At 40.4% G+C, this 19,017-nt stretch overlaps 1 protein-coding gene across 4 annotated transcripts in view; it reads left to right on the top strand.

Annotated features, from left to right (window-relative positions):
• The window catches only part of Fggy (FGGY carbohydrate kinase domain containing), a 363,520-nt gene that overhangs the window by 42,479 nt on the left and 302,024 nt on the right, over positions 1-19,017 (top strand). The window lies entirely within an intron of this gene.

Here is a 19,017-nt window from a genome sequence, read left to right as displayed (position 1 = left end):
GAGACAGAGTTGTTTGTTTGTTTTGTTTTTTTCTTTTGTAGCCCTATTTTCTCTCAAAGTCCTACCTTCACTTTGTGAGTACTAGGATTCCAGGCATGCATTATCTTGCCCAAGTATTAGTTTCTTTTTTTATAGCACAGTGTCTCTAATTTGTAGATTAGAAAACTTAAGGTTATTAAGAGGAACCACATCACCACAAGTGACACAATAAGCATGCAAGGAAGCCAGGATTTGAACTTTAGATCACTTGACTCCAAAACCAATTCTTTTAATATACTGTGCTCTACTTCAGAGTTCAGAGGTTAATTACCATCCCAATTAGAAAGTGGCAGGGCTGGGATTTAAGTCTAGTCCTTCTGACCAGTGCCTTCTTTGTCTACACATTCTTACCTCCGAATTATTCATGTTTGGCCTTGTTGACATTCAAGATATCTCTTTCTCATTTTACCTGCCCCTGGGTTTCCCTGCTTTTGAGTGATATGGTGATCTTGGTCAAAGCTCTGTCAGGTGGTTTCCATTTCCAGATGTTAGCACTCCTTTATGAAGTGTGGAAAATGGTGATGTCAGCTTAATGGCTCCCACCAGAGATGAATGGGTGAGGAAGTTCACCTCCTCTGGAAACCTCAGACTTGAAACCCCTAGGTGGTCTGCTGCCTAGAGAATCCATCAAATGAGCCAGCGTTGGTGTGATTCATTACTGTCTGTGGGGTTTCAGGTGGTATCAGTCATCAGTTACTCAGATTGTATATGGAGGTGGGTAGAACAAGGGAATTCGTGAAGGTGCTCCAGCCTTGTGACCATGAAGTAGGCAGTGAGGCAACTGGAGAGCCACATTTATTGAAGTAGGCCTGGCTTGCTATCTGCCTTTTCAATTTAAAGAATGCCTTTTGTGGTTGCTGGCTTTGAAAATTGTCTCGCAGTAGTCAAGGATTTTAAGATTCTGATTCTGTCTCTGGCCTCAACAATTGTACACTTTGGGAAAAGTCCTTTGTATCCCAGGCTCCCCTCTTTTTCTTATATGCAGTGAGAGAGTTGCATCAGAGTACAGAACTGCTGTACACTCACTCTGGGCTTCATGAGCACCAATTAGCTTAGTCCTGACAAGTTCTGCCTGCAGTCAGCATGGGACAGAGAGGACATCTTTTGACAAAACACCTGGTACAGCCAGGATTTAAAACCTGTTATCATGCTCCAAATTCCAGCTGATTCCATCAGATACTAAAAATGCTTTATGAAGTATACCACTTGGGATGGGGCCAGGAACAAGGGTGATAGTGTGTTCTTTAAATTACCTAATCTTAACTGTAAGATAGGGAATGGTTTGAATGTGTTTCCCTTTGAGGGCAGTGTTGAGTTCACATCAGAGCAATGGGAAGATGCTCCTGCATTCATATGAATCTGATAGTTGTCCAGAAATCTGCAGCGTTACCACCATGTACTTGAGATCAACAGAAAATAACTTCCAGACAAGATGGTATTATTTGTAACTTCATAAGACTATCTAGGTATTTATTTTTTAAATGTTCCATTTTTGGCTGTTCATATTTCCTCAGCAATCTAATGGTTCCTAGGATTAGGGGGTCACCATTGCTGATACTGAACTTAGTGTGGACACTAGGTTGGCATAGCACACGACAGCCCTGAACTCATGGATAGACAAGTGATTCTTTTCCCTGAGACTCCTGAGTAACTTGTAATTATAGGTGCTTACTGCCATAACTGCCTGTATATTATTCTTAAAAACAGTTTCCTATAAAATTTTTGAGTAAAGGTCAAAACACTGCTTTTCTGTTTATTCATGTATCTGAGAATGAACCTAAGATTGACAAGGCATTTTATTTTCTCTGTCTTTTCATCAGCATGCATAAGAATTCCTGCTGAACATCCCTTTGGTGTTAACATGATGGCACTCAGAATTAATGGAACTTCTAAAACCAACTTCTTGAAGGTCTTCTTATAGTGCTTCTGAAACTTCAATGAGTTACTGAGTCACTGGGGGTTTTTAGACTCTACATTCTGTTCCAGCAGCCCTGAGGCAGGGACTGAGAACTGGAGCTTTTCTAAAGGGTTAATGGGTGATGTAGATATGCTGCTGGCCCGAGGATTTATAAAGCCTCTCTCAATGTTATTCTTGGCTCTTGTACCATGAAGAAAAGCATTTACTTGTGGGCAATCAGGAAAGGGTGTCTTCTTTTTGATTCCTTGATGAGAGATACAGGGATGTTAGGTAGTTTCAGTAGGGTTGTTTCGGTACATATTCAGATAGGAATGTGAGAGTCTGTGCACTTTAGTTCAGTAAGCTGCCATTTGTCTACACTAAATAACATTACTACTTTTTATTTTATTTGTATGTTTGTGTGTGGACACACCATCCACAGACATGTATGGAGGTCAGAAGATAGTTTTTAGAAGTTAGTTTTTGCCTTCTTCCGTGTGAGTCCCAAGGAACCATGCTGGGTGGTTAGGTTTGGCAGCTAACGGCTTTACCACTGATCATCTCACTAGATCATTTCTCTGTTTTTGTGCTATTCCTTCTTTCTAAGACCTGGCTGAGTTCTTGTTGTAAACCAGCAAGTGCCAGAGAGACAGGAGAAAAAATGGGGACAATAAGAACTAAGCCTTAGCTTACATCAGCAGAGTAAGTAAAGTGTTACTTCCTCTTCCTGCCATTATCCCCAAAGAAGAAAACAAATTCAGTCCTCCCACCTCTGTCCATTCTCCATGCTTCTGATTGCCACAGGGAACATAGAGAAATGGGTGCAGGTCTCTGCTTGGGACCTAATTAGACCTAGTTGGTTCTCATGCACCTTTCCTGGCTCATGTAGAGGTCAGAGAGGTTCCTGGGTGCTGGGGTGTGGAGTACTAGGCTGATAATTCCTTTTGTCTGAAAGAAGTATCAGTTGAGTATATTATAGTAGAAAATGTTAGAAAGAAACTCATACTGGGCATAACAAAGATCTCACTAAACTCTAGTTCAGTGGTCGTCAACCTTTCTAATGCTGCAACCTTTAATACAGTTCTTTATATTTTGGTGACCTCCAATCATAAAATTATATTTGTTACTATTCTATTTCATAACTGTAGTTTTGCTATTGTTATGAATCATAATGTAAATATCTGTGTTTTCTGATGGCTGTGGGTAACCCCTGTGAAATGGTCATTCAATTCCAAAATTGTGAAATTGTAAGCTACCCTAAGGAAGAATAATATCTACAACTGTGACACTTAAAGAGAGGGAAAAAGTAAGATGACATTTCAAGAAATAAATATATTTTTATCTTTCATAAAGTTTCATGTTAGAATAACCATTAAGATAAAGATCATAACATCATCAAGAAGAATGGAATAATCAAACCAGGAAAGGCACTAGCAAGAGCTTTTTATTAGATAGGAAGGACTAGATAATTCTTCTCAGTCCTGCTTGGCTACTGGAGCTAATACAGATGTTGAAGAACTTAAGATACACAGAAGAGTTCTTCAGCATTGACAACAAAAAGTGTCTGAGATTTGAAGCCAGACATAATATATTTAAATCTTTTTCCTACATCTAACCAATTGTAGGACCCTGGAAAAGCTAAACAAACTTCTTGATGCCTCAGAGCACTGGACTATGATGCTTCTGACCTTGGAGAATTTAGTAGGATGTTTGGAAAGTGGTACATAGTAGTATCATTTTTCTGCCATTGTATTTGTAATTTTTTTCTCCTGTGATGGGCATTTCAGCTACATGTTGTCTATGATTGAGTGATTCTAAACACTAGAATATCTTCCTTCATGGGCTGGCCTTTGTGAGTAGTGAATGCTTTATGAGAGGTGTGCTTCCTGCTTAGTAGTTAAGCAAAGCATGTGAGGCTGTCAGAGACAATCAGGAAGCAGGAAAGAGGAAAGGACCAAATTGGTCCAGTCATGGTGTGATCATCTGCTGTGTGTGACACCTGCACAAAGACAGCCAACCATGAGCCCAAGGCAGGTAATCAGTGAGAATCTTCTCCCTGATTTCCCTAAACTTTGCCAGTAACTCCAGCCCCAGAGCTACAAATATTTTATTTCCAAAGATAATTTTATTACTAGCACAGCACTCTTGTGGGGTACATTCTATTCATTTCATTTTACAGATGAGGACGGTGAAGCTCATGTGAATGATATGTGTTCTTTGACTAGTAAGGAAACTCACACCAACAGTTTTGTCATGGTTCTATTCCCTACCCATATTCTGTAGGTACCTTCATCAACTTGTGTAGACATCCAAAAGCAGGTCATGCTGTCAAGAAATTAGCCTGATTGAAGGGAAATATATAAGTCAACCAAGTTCAGAGAACGGAACCAGGAAGTAGTTGGAGACAGTGTTTAGTGACTGTATAATGTTAATGAGATACTACCATCTAGCACTTCCAAGCATTAGCACGCCTGATAATTCATCTAATCCTTACAACCACAGTATGAAGTAAATATCTTTTATATGTCAGGAAAGAAGTACAGAGAGTTGAAGTTTTCACGAAGTCTCTCAGCTAGTAAATGATCAGGTTGGTGTTGGAACTTTGACATTTTTTATTCAGAATATGGCTCATTGCCATTTTACTCTGTTTCTTCTATTGTTTTTCTGTCAGGCACGTGCTCAGGGAGAGATTTTTGGGTGGCAGAATTCAGAGGCTCTAAGCTGTGAGCAGTTAGTTGGTGGTGGGCTCATGTTTTTATTTTACCTTTAGTGAGGGTCCCTGTGTGACAGACATTGTGATAAGATTAGGGGATCCCTAGGTAAATAAGAGAAGTAAAGGACCTAGATAGCTTCTGGAAATCTAGTTTAGAGTGGCAGAAAATAGACAAGGAAATACACACACACACACACACACACACACACACACACACACACACTGGTTTTCTGGAGAATGCTGTGGAGGATTTGGTGTGGCCAACTTAGACTTTTTTAGTTGGTTTCATTGGGCCAGAATGATGAGAAAATTTTCCTTATTTCTTAGGAAAGGGCATTGGATTCCTGGCAGGAAAGAATTCACCTCATGAAATCTGCCAAGGAGGTTAACAAGGGTGGGCTGTCTGAGCTAGGCACCAGGCAGGCCAGAGCATCCATAACCTCAGAGTCCTGACTTGAAGTTTAGACTTTATTCTAAGAGCAGTAGGATATGGTTGATAGGTTTTAAACATGAATGTTGCACAATCTGTTTTATGGCTTAAAATAATCATCCTGGCACAATGCTGTGCTTGGTAGACAGTAAATATATGAATGACAACAACAATGTTTACTCTGTATTATTAAAGAAAAAATGTTAAATATTGAATTGCTGGTTCTTAAGTACATCTCTTTGGAGGAAGTATTCATGCAGAAAATGGATTAGTTGTAGAGAAAGAAGCTGTCACTAGTGGAGCACTGTCCTTGTTGGAGTCCTTGGCTATGCTAAGAGCAGTTTTATTCTTCGCTTCTTGGTAATTCTCCATGAAAAAGTAACCTTGCAGACACAGCCAGACTTTCCAGTTGATAACACTTATCACTTATTCTACTGGGAACGTTTTTCTTCTTGGAACTGTTTTCCTAAATATCACTGAGGAATTTCATGTAAGCTCCTCAGTAACAGTGTTCTCATCTCATTGTACAGTCAAGGAAACCAAGGCTCACAGAGCTTCCGTGACACCCTTGAAAGGTGTGAACTGCTGGGAGAGTCTCACTAGGCTCAGCCTGTCCACGGCTCCTAGGCTCCAACCTTTATCCCTTACTGCTGTCTCTTAAGATCACTCGTTTGTCTCTCTTGTTGCCACAAGACTGAATCAGGCCCCAGACAAATTTGTTTGACTCACAATATACTTGGGAAAGAACAATTTTGAGTATTTCCAATACTTCAGAACTAAGAAATTCTCTTAAAAATATAGATTTCCTTCAAATCTGGAAAAAGAAAGATGCTCCCAGTCCCAGGCCCACACAATCATGCTGGAGAATGGTAGGTCTGAGACATGCTGGCATCCCTCCTGACACAGCAGACCCCACCCAGACTGCTTAATCATTTTCTTTTCAACACTCCCCACCAGGCATTTGCATTGAGATTTGGGCTGTGGGACCATGTTTAAGGGCTGCATCATTACTTTTCATATAACAGATGCTGAACACAATGGAAAGCCTTTCCAGATTGTGAATTCTTTGGTCACTGGCTGTGAGTCCATACCAGATTCTCTCAGACCTCTGGGTCTTTGATTAGGTATTTTTTTCCCTTTCTGAAAAACCTATAATAATTTCACTTTAATTGAATGCATACTAATTGCCTAAGACTCAGATGAACCTTCTCCTGGGAGCCATCCCTGGCCTTCTCCACTTAGTGTTGACTGGTGCCCTGCTCTATGTCCTGTGTGGCATCCTTTGTGTTATCCCTACTCTCATAACGATTACACTTCATCTTATCTGATTTATCCACGTGCTGGCCAGTATCTAGAGCTCTGCTGAGTAGCTCCAGGTAATAGCACAGTAAATACTTACATTCATGAAGTATGAGTGAGGGAATTCAATTATGAAGTATGCCATTTTTTATTGCTGGGCATATCCATTCCAAAGTAAAGATCTGCTGCAAGTTCAAGTTAACTTTATTTTCTCTTTCCCATTATAGAAAATGAGTATTGCAGGGTTATAGAACCTTTCTTCCACCTGAGCCCTGGCCTTGGCTGCATGCCTGTTACCACACTCAGGGGCTAATCTTTCAAGTGAAGTTGATTCAGGTTCTGGGGAGGAGGTTCGGGTCCTGGCCACTCTGCTATGCTCTTGTACTTTAGAAATGAATGACCGCTCTCCTCCCTACTTTTCTCCAGGCAACCCTCAAATTCATGTGCTTATCTAAAAGTCTTTCTCTAGGATGCTTGTACCACACCTCTCTGCTCCAGGACCAGATACGTCCACATTTGAATCTTGTATTTTGTAGTATTACCCTGGGGTGTCTGCTGTAAACTGGCATTGAAGAAACATAAAACATGGAAACCATAAACCTGAGCTCCTCTCCAAATTTATATATTTGACTTATGCTAAATAGGTTCTGTCTGAGTTGTATATTTTATCATCCAACAGAAAGACTAAAAAATGTTTTGAGAGCTAGTTCTTATTATTTGAACAACTTGGATCCCCTGTAACACTTCTGTCTGACCTAAAATTTCAAGGTAAATACAAACTATGGAACAGAAAGGTATTAAGTTTTCAAAGTTTAGATCCAAACTTCAACTTAACATTTAGAGAATCATCCTTGAGAATATAGTCTGAAGTTTCCTTGTGCTCTATAAATTCCAGCCCAGAAATTCTTTTATGTACCCCAGGACAATATAGGAACCTCTTAGAAACCCTGTCTCTTCTCCTTTACACTTTGCCCAAATATTATTTAAATAGAAAGAATGAATGAATAGATCAATTAGTCTTCGATCCTTCTTGGTTCCAGGGCCCTGAAAGAATTCTGCAGCTATGATCTCACAGCAAGCTTGTCTCTGAGTAATGAGCTGTGGCTACTTTGCTAGTTGAATTGCAAGCAAGATCAGGGACTCCTACGATGTCTAGTGTACCTTGCAGCCTGAAGGGCCAATGCGTTGGGTGGAGCCTGTGGAGGGAAGTCTGATCTCAGTGGGAAGCACTGTTGAATTCATATCCATCCCCTCCAACAGGGTCACTTTAGAGTGGCTTCTGGGGTTTGTCATCTCAGTGGTCCATGTCTTCTGACTCTAAAGTACCCCAAAGGTATGCATTCCAAGATCATTAGAGAGTTTCCTAAGTCAGGGCTGCACTGTACTACCTGTTTATTATTATAGCGTTGCTAAGGGGTCTAAACTCTGTGATGGATATAGTTTTACCCATTACTCATTAAAGAAATGAAAAGATACAGTCTCTCTTCCAATAATTATTTATAGAATTCATAATGTTTATAATGTTATTAATAAAACAACTTTATTTTACTATTGTTACTTTAATTTTTAGCTAACCACTGATTAGTGAAAATTTTTGCCCATGGACTAGCACCATGTTTTTGGCATTTGAGAGCAGCTGATGCATTTGACCTCTGGAGTCCTTCAGCATTGGTATTTTGTGAACTCCAGAGAGGTGTAGGGAGAGGCAGGGACCATCAGAAAAATGCCTCTTACAGTTGTCTTGGTATGCAGCCATTTTGTCTGGCCTTGTCTGTGGGCCATAGGTATGTCCAAGGACCTGAAAGAAAGTGGATCACTGTAGAAATATTTATCAAGTACCTCCCCAGCTCTTGGAAGCAGAAACTGCATGGTGGTTATAGGAGGTGGGGCTTGGGTTCATGGCCAGGATTTCTCTCCAATTCTTCCCATTGTCTGCGTGATCTAGGCAGCTCATGTGCCTGAGGCCCTCAGGTTCCTATTTATGAAATGGAGTCACATTGGGTGTCAGAGTGGATATAGCAAACTCTTGATTGCTTGCAGCAGTAGTGCCTCTAACAGAGCCTCTTCAGAATGGCTTCTGGGATTTGTGTCTCAGTGGTCCATGTCTTCTGACTCAAAAATCTCCCAAAGGTATGTATTCCAAGATCATTAGAGAGATTCCTAAGTCAGGGCTCCACTGTACTTACTACCTGTTTATTATCTTAACATTGCTTAGGGGTCTACAATCTGTGAATCAAAACAGTTAGTTGATTATTGGAATATATTTTTGATATGCTTGTTTCTGGACCCAATTAAGTAATCCAACAGTGAAGGAAATGAGGTTCACATTGTTTAAGGGACAAGGCCTTGACAAAAATTATGCTTAATCTTTGCAGACAGCTTTTAGGAAAGGATACATATATATAAATTTTAGTAGATTTGATAATTTATAAGCTTGTTAACACTATAAAATAAAAGATACTATAATAATGTTATAATATTATTTAGGTTTAAATCCAAGATATTCATTAGTAAGGGGGTATTCACATGTGAATATTCTAGGAAGTTCTGTAAAGCCATCTGACAAAAAACTGTCACTAGATATTACCTTATTTTGGATTATATTAGTATAAGTTTGAGTGAAAATATTATTTCCAAAATAAACCCTCATTAATAAAAGCTATTCTCCAAACTAAAACAGTTTAAAAAGAATGTTTTCTTTTGCTAATTAATAAAAGGGTACACCAGTCACCTTTCTGTTCTTAAAAAATTCCCGAGATATCCAGACATGGTGGCTCATACCTTTAATCACAGAACTTAGGAGGCAGAGGGAGAAGGATCTTTGTGGGGTCAAGGCCAGCCTAGTCTTTAAAAAGCAAATGACTAGAGCTACATAACTAGACCCTGACTCCTGTGTGTCTGTGTGTGTGTGTGTGTGTATCATATATATAAAATTTATTTTGGCTCATGCCTTTGGAAGCTTCTACAATGGTCAAGTGGCCATTGCTTTGGGGCCTGTGGCAAGGCAGCATGTCATATAGGGAATATGGCAGAGGAAACTGTTCACCTCATGATAGTCAAGAGGCCAAAGAGGAGCCAAAGAGATGGCTCAGTGTCTAAGAGTGTCCGGTATTCTGAATTCTGCTCCTAGCACATGTGCCAGAGAGCTTACAGTACCTGAAAGTCTACCTCCAGGGCAAACTCTGGGTTTGTGGCTTCCACAGTCACCTTATGAAGCCCCTCCTCCCATCATATATACATAGTTTTTTTTTTTTTAAAGTCCTTCTGTTTTTTCAAGGAAAAGGAAGAGGCACAGGTCTTACTTCCCCCTTTGCAACCCCTAGAGCCCCAAATGCTCTAGCTTTCTTTTATGACTCACTTCCCAAAGTCTTATCACTTCAAAACAGAATCACAGCCTGGTCACCATGCCTTTGCTTTTAGTTTTATGGGTTTTGTGGGGGCACTTCCCTAAACTACAGCAAAAGTCATCAAGACACCCCGTGAAATGGGATCCCAAACAAGTCACAGTAAAAAGACTCTGACCTCTTTGAAACAGAGGTTACTGTCTGTTCTTCAGTCTTGGAAGCAAGATGTAGAAAAGCCCATTAGCTTCTTATAGGATGTTTCCAAAATAACACTCATACATTTGAACATGAACCTCTCAGCTCCTATTTAAACCAGAGCCCTCAGGTCCCATCTGAAGCAGTGAGTTAGGCTGAGGGGCACACAAGCTGCAGTCACTGATGGCAGAGCTGGGGGTCTGTTTCAGGTTGTACTCAAGTTTTACAAAGCTCATAGACCAAAGCAGTCAGGACAGGGAGGTTGTCCAGGGGGTAAGGTGGTGTTAGGTCAGGAGTATTAGGGGTAGTAGAATTTGCAAGGGGTACTCCGTGGTACCTGAAGAAATTAGACCTGTCAGGTGGACAAGCACTTCATAGTCAAGGTCCTTGGCGGTCTGTTTATAATTGGAATTTCCTTTTGGAACATTGTGGTATGGGTTCCATTTTCCCATTAGCCACAGTGAGAGAAAGCCAGCAGCTGTTTGCCACCCACTTCCAGCTCTCTCACTACAAGGACAGGAAGCTGAGAATTCCAAGGAGGAGCTTTGAGCACTCTTCATGGCTGCAGCATCCTTTCTGAGCAGGCAAGACATTCCCCTTTTTCCACACATCTCGAGAGTAGGCTACGCAGTGCCCCCAAGGAAAAAAAGCAGTGAGTTAGCCCCTCTCATTCATGGGGATAGGACTGAATACAAGATCTAGACCTTTCCACCTTTCCTTCTGAGGGGCGTTTGACTCAGACGGTGACATCAGGCATGACTTCATCCATTTAAAGGAAGGACTGAGAGCAAGTCAGGCTTCTGCCCTTCTCTCCACATGCATAGTCTCCTTGAAGACATTGTTGTCTTCCTATTGTTTCTCACAGGATTTCTTCCTCTTTTTCTCCTACTCTTCCTCCTTCTCCTTCCTTCTTCATACTCTCCTGTCATTGTCTCTCCTTTATTTTTCCTACCATTCTGTTCATATCTCATGCTTAGTCTGTTCTTTTTCCTTCCTTCCTTTGTCTTTTTGTTCACTTCCTTCTTTCGTTATTTGGCCTCCTTCTTCCTAATTAATCTCTGTTGTTCATTTTCTCTGTATAGATCTTCTATTTTACTGTTTTCCTTCTTCTCTGCTCTTTGTCCTTTTGTGAGAAATGTGTATGGGAGCTGGGCCTCCTTCCCCTTGACTGTTCACTTCCGGGATCTCCACCAGGTGCCTGCTGTCCCTACTGTCCTAAAGCTGCATACAGTCTCCCTTTCTCAGGGATGGATGGTGGCTCCCATTCCTTTATGATTTCTTACAGATTTTAGGAAATGTCCCTCTGACTGACCCTCTCACAGTTTCTTTTCCTTGTTCCTGGGCACAGTTGATAAGCCCTTATCAGTGTTGGCCAGGCCCTGACATAGTCTCTCTTTCCCTCCATCTCTCCTTACTCATTTTTATCTTCTCTTCATACTCATTTCTTTCTCAATGTAGTGCTTTCCTTGATTGCCATATAGATTCTGTGCTTTATAAACCATGTGTTTCAGAGCTTGAGCAGCCATCTGGAGTAGTTCACAGTAGGAATCCTCTTCCTAGCCAGCTTGAGGATTGTGAGCAAGACTCTGTGATGGGAGCTGGAGAGGTGGCTTGTTGGTTAGGACCATTTGCTTCTCTTTCAGAGGACCCAGGTTCAATTTCCAGTACCTACATGGCAGTTCACAACCATCTATAGCTCTAGTTCCAGGGCATCTTCCATTTTTCTGGCCTCTGCAGGCACTTCATGTGTATGGTACACAGATGTACAAAAGATATACAATAAAAGTAAAGGAAAAATTATTTTAAAAATTGTAATCCTCTCCAAATTTCCTCTTTAGTTGTACCTCCCAGCACTTCATAAGCTCCAGAGCTAAACAGCAAGGGAACATAGCAAGTTCTAGTGCCACTTCACAGCTTCCTGACTTTGACAACCTATGCAATTACTCTTTGTTTCAATGTCATGTTCTGTAACGATTACTGAATATCTTAACAGTATGTGTGTGTTATAGGTCTGCTGAGAGTACACATAAGCAAATATGTAAGCTGCCTAGGACAATACTTAGTATTCAGGGAACACTTCTGAAATGATTAATTAATTTTAATGCTAATTCCACTCCACCATGTTTTCCCATTTTTTGGAGTCTGGCTATTCTTTTTTTTTTTTTTTTTTGAGTCTGGCTATTCTTTATCAACAGTGATTCTGCTATGGTGTTCTGTCACCAAATACATATGAGTCTCATGTTCTTCATTCATAGCAATGATGTTTAAATCATAATATTGTAATCTGGGTTTATTCAGTGCAACTATACATTTATTTGTTTGCTCATTCTACATATGCTAAGTAAATGTCCATCTCCTTCCCAATCCTTGCTGCTCTTAAGTAACATGAAGGCCCATGTCTCTCATGTTAGATTCTAAGATCATTTTTAGGAAGGGACTATAATTTATTTACCTATATCTTTAGAGTTATTATCAGAAGTCCCCCCTCCAAAAAAAACCCTTATATTGGTAATGAAATTGATTCTGACAGTCTTGGCTGATGCCTAACAATGTGCTATGAATTCTGGGTTGAGATGTAAGCTAAGACTGTCTCACCTTAGCCACAAAACCCTTGTAGAGTTTAGTACCTTTTACAAAGACTGTTGAAAAACAGTACAAGACATGTTCCTAGAAGAGAAGCTTTCTCTATGGTCTGATAGCTGTGACTCCATCATTGGGGGAGACTTTATGACATTCTCATCCCTTACTTTTGCTTGAACAATGAGGTCACGTATCAGTTGTGGCCTTTGTGTATGTCTAGTGGGAAGTGATGGAGAAGCCCTCTAACTCTTGTGTAATGAACAGGTAAGGGCACACATTCCCAAGTAAGCCCCACAGAATGCATAAGGACACCCCCTTTCAAGGCTGAGGATGAATAAAGTTCCAGGGTCAGGATCGTTGGGGAAGAAGGATGTGTGTCTGGGCTTGATGAGAACTGATACCTGGTTGTCCTCAAATGTCCTAAGGTCCTCCAATCTGATGCAGCTCTTTTCCTACTGCAGTCCCCTGTATCAACTGCATGCTTGGCAGCCATGTAATGGCACTGTGCTGACCCAAGAACCCATGCCAGGAAGTGAATGAATCCATTTTCCAATTAAAATGAAACTTCTCCAAAAGACCTACTCACCCAGAGAAGAGAAATTTGTCTTCCTGGCAGTCTGGGTTGGCTAGAATATGTTTCTGCTCCTGAAACAGACTGAGAAAAGCCATTAACTTGAATGGAAGAAAAAAAAGGAAAGAAACTAGGACAGTACTTACTCATTCATGTAACCATTCATTTCTTATTTTCATTTCCACAAACTCTTATTTAGTTAGTACATCTCTGCTCATTCATTCTTATTCTTTCATTCAGCTAGAATGCATCATATACCATGCTAGATCCTAGGCACAGATTACAATGAAATCACAGTACTGTCATTAAGGAGATTCAATGTAAGGAGGACAGACAGTGAACAGCTCATGGAAAGAGCAGGGATTGGAACATTCACCAGGTACTGTAGATATGATATTTAGCTTTTATTTCCAACTTAACACAACCAAGAACCAACTGGGAAGTGTTACATGAGAATTGTCTAGGTTTCACTATGGACATGTCTATGGTGGGTTAACTTGATTGTTAATTGTGTTGGGAGCCCCACCCTGAATGTGGGAAGTGCCATCTCACGGGCTGGGCCTTGAATTGTATGAGAGAAGAAAGGTAGCCTAAGCCGCAAGGAAGCAAGCAAGGAAAGATTTTGCTTTCGTTGTGGATGTAATAGGATGAGCTTCTTTCATTCCATCCTTGACTTTCCCAAAAGGATGGACTATAGTCTGGGATCATAAGCCAAACAAGACCTCCCCCACCCCGTGCTGCTTTTTGTCTGATATTTTCTCATAGCAACAGAAAGGAAACTAGAATAAATAGGCACATACAGCATTGAACCATCCATTTCAGCTCATGTGCAGTTTCATGGAGTGTTACAAAGCCCTTGTAGAGTTGTGACTTCAGTGATGAGTGCATTTGAATACATCTGTATATGCACATACATATACATGCACAGAGAGTTGGTTTTGTTTCTCTAAAAAGCTCTGATGCAAAGATAGAAACCTGTTCATGAATGAAGTGAGAGATAAAACAGAAAAGGTGACTTAATGTAAGGATTCATAAAGAAGCAGAAACAGAACATGACCTCTTTGTCCAACAGACATAAAACCGAGGAGGAAGAAGCCATGTTGAGGAAGATAGCAGGTTTTCTGTATTGAATACTGTGGAGGTGAGTGTGATATCTAGGAGACACTTCTGAGGAGAGTTTGATGTAAAATTTGATTCAGTGTGTTTTACTATGAAGTTTCTTGAAATCAGGGAATTAATTGAGGTCTCCCGGTGCATATGTAAACAGTGAGTTAAGTGTCTGTGGTGTACACTTGTTGGAGCATCCATATTTTAAGATCCACCAAAGCAAAGGGCTCATACTGGAGACAGGAAGGCAGTGAGGAGAACAGCATGGGGATCTAGCATGAAATCCTCATTTTTCCATGTGTCTACACGTCCTTCCTTTTTTGTGTACTTCAAGACTTTGTTTCCAGTACCTTTTCCCATTCAGGCCTCCCTTGCTCCTCCGTAGAGGAACATCAATCTGTAGTTCTGTCATATATATGATAGGCGTCTCTCCTACCCTGGCATTTCTCCTTTAAAGAAAGAAAACTTTTGGGGAAGTGGAGACTGAATTAGCACTGGATGGGTGTTAAAGATGCAAAATCTGATTTCCAATTTATCTGTCATGTGATTGTGGTTTCTTTTGGGGCATCAGTTTCATAATATGTAAAGTGAAGGTCACATTTCCTGCTTCTCTGCCTTATATGATTGTACAGGTTATATTAAATCATGCATATCAAATGCTTTGAAGACTATGGAGGCCTATTATAGCACTGAAAAACTCATTGAGTTATATAATATGCACACTATCCCATGAGGTAGGTGATAGTAGTATGGAATTTGAAGAAATAGTTTTAGAGAGATTGATTTTTCTAAAGGAGAACAGCCGGGAGTTTGACAACAGTCAAATGCAGAGTTGGCAGATGTCATATTTCTTAGCTCCTGCAGTGAAACCTTATTTCCAAGGGTACATGGTGGTGTCATATTCCCAGACCAAATCAGCATTTATGAGTGTGTCAGTTGTCATGTAGATGCCAGTGTGCTTATGGTTAGGACATCAACTCTATTGTGGATTAGGAGTTTACCTTTCTATACAATATCTCTAGGGTATGTGAGTGAGTAGAGGATGAATGTAAATACAGCATGTGAAAATCAATTGTACAGTGGAATTATTTCATTCTACAAATATCTGATGGGACAAGCTCTTTTCTAGTTGGTGTTGTCTGCTGTATACACTCAGGTCTTTGTTGCTTAGGAGTTTTCTTCAGCAGTAGCACAGAATGTGCATTTGAATACATCTGTATATGGACATACATATGTATGCACAGGGAGTTGGTTTTGTTTCTCTAAAAGCTCTGATGCAAAGATAGAAACCTGTTCATGAATGAAGTGAGAGTTAAAACAGAAAAAAAACGACTGAATGTAAGGATTCATAAAGAAGCAGAAACAGAACATGACCTCTTTGTCCAACAGACAAAAAACTAAAGAGGAGGAAGCCATGTTGGGGAAGATAACAGATTTTCTGTATTGAAAACTTTGGAGGTGTGTGATCTTAAGTTCCACGTAAAGTCTTGTTCCTGTGGAGCATGTGTTAGCCACTCCAGGCCCAAAGCCCCCTCTCTCTTTTGAACTCTGTCTGTGATTACTCATTAGAGACAGATATATGACCACACACAAAATGTTGTGACAAAGTTATGAGGCTGACTCACCAGGCTTTGGTATCAGAGTCATTACATTATTGTCATACATCATATTTTTAATTACCTTTCCTTTGCGTATCTTTCCCCAGCTCCAGTGTCTAGCTTTAAATTTTATGTCTCCGGAAGTGTTTTTCTTGTTTTCCCCCATGAATTAGACATGTCCTTTGCCCTCTAAAAGAAGTAGTCATTTTGAAGATGGATTTGAGGATGAGTCTCTGATCAGTATAATCAGTTACAGTGAGGGAAGAGAGACTCTCAGCTAAGGTATATCTGAGCTAGGTTTGCATCAAGGATAGGAGATTAAGGAGAGCAGAGGTACAGGGGTGGAATGGGGTGGGAGAGCAATCCATAGAGAGGCATCAGAGGCATGGACCCATAAAACAGCAGAATGTGTTGAGCTCAAATAAAACAGCAAGGGTAGAGTGAATGTTAACAGAGAAACCTGGAAGGTGATCCCAGGAAGACATCCTAGCAATCACAATGGGTGAGCTGGAGCCAGATGGAACCCCAGGAGTTAGGCTTAGGACTGAGTGTGAGGCCTTGAGAAGCTGTTGGATATTTTGACAGAGGAATGAATTGTTAGATCGTAGCTGTTAGAAAGATTCCTTTGGTGCTTCAGATCCCAGTTTATTTGCCTGTCTGCCTAGAAGCATTGTTAGGGTTTGCTCCCTGTCTGTGGATGGGAGTCTGAAACACACAATAGTTTCTTTTATCCCAGGGAGGTATTGGCTGGACTTGTGACCTGGTGCACGTTTCAGCATTGTTTTCTCTTGAGAATGACACTAAGGAACTGGCTTCCTGAAATATCCCACCTCTGGGTTGTTAGTCCATGTTCCAATTTCAAAACTTGAATATAAAGTCAGTTTAGTATTTCTATGGTTAGTTCTAGAAACCATAAATGCTATGGAACTTGGAGTATGCAGGCAGGATTTGTATGTGAGATTAGAGAGCTCTGATCTACCCCCAACCCCTTCATTTACAGGACACCGCAGATAATTCAGATAGAATCTCTTTACAATTAATAATAAACTAAACCCAATTTTTATAACTTTGATCTGCATCTTGGTGCTCTTTGTCTAACTGTCTTGTTCCCTGTAATATTGCTGAACATCTAGAAAGAGCAGAAACCTCCCAGCTTCTAGACACACTACAGTGGCATCCGGAGGACTCGGCTTTGCCACAGTCTCTTGGTTTTGAATCTTGGGCATACATTTTCTGCCTTCACCCTCTTCAGAGATGCAAAGCTATGTGAGCTTTGAGTAATAGCCTCCTCCCAAGAAATTCTATGGTTTTATGAAGTAATAAATGGTAGGGGTCAAGCTGTTCTTGATGTCTTTCAAGCCAGTAGATTTCTTAGCTCAACGGATTGTTACTGGAATGCAGAACCTTCAGTGCCAAGTCATACACACCAAATCACTACTGAATTATTGTTTCTTGAAAAGACTAAGTTTTTTATAGTTCCTTGCTATCTGGAGGGCAGAATGATTTAAGTTTTTAACTCTTCTCGAGCTCATACTTGGAACTGGATTAAAATATCCCATGTTGAGACACAGCTTAAGGTACCTGTGTGGCTCTCTAACTTATGGACTGCTTATGCATGGAGGTCTGGTTTAGTCCGTAGAAGCTAAGTAAGTTATATAAGATTAAAACTGGAATCTCTGAAATGTTTTTGAAAGGGTTTCTAGCTGTTGTCCTGTTCCTCTCATGGCAGGAATGACAGAAACTTCATCAAGGCATTTCCAAAGGCTCCAAACCCATAGCTATGCCAGGAGCCCAAACAACTACAGCTATACACTGTAAGAAATGAACACTCACCTTAGAGCAGACATCTTGGGTGACTTAAGGACAGGCTCTTTGAATCTAACCCTCAGTTCCTACCTCTTTATATGTGAGTATTATATATTGCCTGCCCTGACAATCAAGGAAGATAGAGTATGGGGACATTGTTGTATATTGTGGAGGGAACAAGATGATGACTGTACTGATATAGGTTCCATGGACACAAAAAGAGAATTAATTTAATGAGTCCTTGGCTGGGACTGCAGTGTTTGGGGAGGGTGAAGGACAAAGTAGTTTTTATGTAGAACTAGTTAGAAATCTATCTTCATGGGTCAATATGGCAATTGATGGCAAAACCCTTGTAAATCTAGTAGCTTTGTGGGAGAATTTTATGGGAACCTCAGAGCCAGCCAGTCTCTCAAGCAATTGTCAAGCTTCCAGACACATCCTTGTCACCCAGGCTCTTCCTTCTTCTCTGTGTTGGCCACAGAGTTGAGTTTGCTGAGAAAGCAGGGGATATTTGTTAATTTCTCTTCCTTGCCTCCTTTCTAAAAGTTCTTTTAATTTTTGAGACTATAATATAATCACATAATATTGCTCTTCTCTTTTTCTTGCTTCAAATCTTCCCATATACCATTACTTGCTTTCTTTAGAATTCACTTAGGCTTTTTTTTTTCATTAAGTGTTGCTATGTTCCTAAATATATAAATGTAACCTGTGCAGTTTTTCTGATGTTCCTTGTAAAGATGCCTGATGCTTTCTAGCATGTTAGTTCTGGTACTTCCTTCTATGCAGAAGATGACTGGGGACTCTCACTTTGACCCCCAAGGCTGGGATGAGCTCCAGACAAAGTGCTCCGGGGCTCCTCACCCCTACTCTCAGGACACAGTATAAAACCTTGAAGCTTTCTCAGTGATGTTCTGCTTAGATATCTTTGTCCACAGCAGATATTGGTACGTCTTCAGGGAGAAGATTGCTATCATGTATGGCCTTTAGTAACCCTACATAAAACCTAACAGAAGCAGTTGTTTTCTCAGCTCAGGGTGATTATTTGGCTTTGACTAGAAGTAGTGGTTGCTCTGTAGTGGTTTGGCCTTTGATGCATGGTAACTGGTCTTGCATTTTTGGAATGAAGGAAGGAGGCTGCTTTTTCCCTGACCACCAACTGCCGCAACCACAAAGCACATGGAAATAGGTTTTTCAGACTATCCAAGAGGCATACTGGTAGTTTGACTCACATAATATCAAAGGCTACTACTTTTTGGTTGTAACTTGTCAAGTGTACAGGGTTATACAAGTTCATAGCTGTGTTAGGAATATTTTGTAGCTTTGATTTATTTGATGTTAAGATGTATGGATATCTAAGGAGAAATTTGGGACCCATTTCCTTCTCTACAGAGGCTTTTAACATACACAGGAACAGAATGGTTGTAATACTTTGACTTTT

Source organism: Grammomys surdaster, unplaced genomic scaffold (genome assembly GCF_004785775.1).
Source record: "Grammomys surdaster isolate TR1022 unplaced genomic scaffold, NIH_TR_1.0 225, whole genome shotgun sequence".
Classification (NCBI taxonomy): domain Eukaryota; kingdom Metazoa; phylum Chordata; class Mammalia; order Rodentia; family Muridae; genus Grammomys; species Grammomys surdaster.
Note: the sequence above shows the minus strand (reverse complement) of the source record. Positions and strands in the feature narration are given on the sequence as shown.